We start from the raw sequence: 1,064 nt of genomic DNA, 5'->3' as shown, positions 1-1,064 counted from the left end.
AAAAAAAAAAAGGAAAAAGAGAAACAGGTAATGTGTTTTTTACTCAAAGGCCGAAGGACTGGGTCAGTAAATGAATTGACTTTAGGAATTGTGTAAATATGAGTAGTGGGAAATGGAATTATTTAACTTCATTGAAAGAAGTATGTTATATTCAAGATTAACCCAAGAACAAAAATAAGATTACAATGTTTTTCACCAACTTTAGTTACAACAATGCCCCAGAAGTACTGTGTTAGTCTTAAGAAGGCTCTCGTCAGCAACTGCTTAGAAAATGGTGGGAATAAGGTGCCAAAAGTGCTATGGTCTCCGGTAGTTTAAAGAGCACTTACAACATCTCTACCTACTCAAGTTTTTATCCAAAGAAAGTCAATTAGTACTTCAAATTGTTGATTTTGTTGGCATGCTAAGTCAGCATGCAATGCTATCAGTAAGCATTCTGTATTGTGATCTATCATATTTGATGGGAGAGAAACAAAAGATGATGGTCACACTCATCGTGTACTTACGTGTAGATATGGTCTTCTATTGGGTCCAATGTTTGCCATAAAAGACCCACCACTCCTTCATATTCAGTATTTTCCTCTTGTCTTCTCCGCCCCTTTCAAAAGAAGAACAAAGTCTCCCTTTTCTACTCTGAAACTGTCAAACACAATATTTTCTCACTTCCATATTCCGGTTCCGTTAGAGAAAAGAAACCATTTTAATCAAACAAAAGAAATTGAGTTTTTGTAGGTTTTCTGGTTTCAATTTTCTGAAGTTAGATGATATACATCTCCTTGTTTCCTTGTCAATTGTACTCTGATTAAGTATATCTATAAGTTTCCTCCAAAATGTCCCATTTATGTCCTACCTTTAATGCCCGATGGAATTCAGATCATAATAAGATGGCCCCAATATTAATTCATTGACTTTAGAATGTTCATTTTTTATGTAAGAGTTGAAATTGGATCATTAAAGCATTGATCTACCATGCCAACTTGACCACCTATGCCAAATGTTTGGGGAATGGTAAAGTTCTTAGTAGGGGAGCAAGAATTGCATTGGGTCCTCTATTATAGAGTGAA

The sequence above is a fragment of the Macadamia integrifolia genome, chromosome 8, assembly GCF_013358625.1.
Source record: "Macadamia integrifolia cultivar HAES 741 chromosome 8, SCU_Mint_v3, whole genome shotgun sequence".
Classification (NCBI taxonomy): domain Eukaryota; kingdom Viridiplantae; phylum Streptophyta; class Magnoliopsida; order Proteales; family Proteaceae; genus Macadamia; species Macadamia integrifolia.
The sequence above is the reverse complement of the archived record's forward strand: the minus strand, read 5'-3'. Positions refer to the sequence as shown.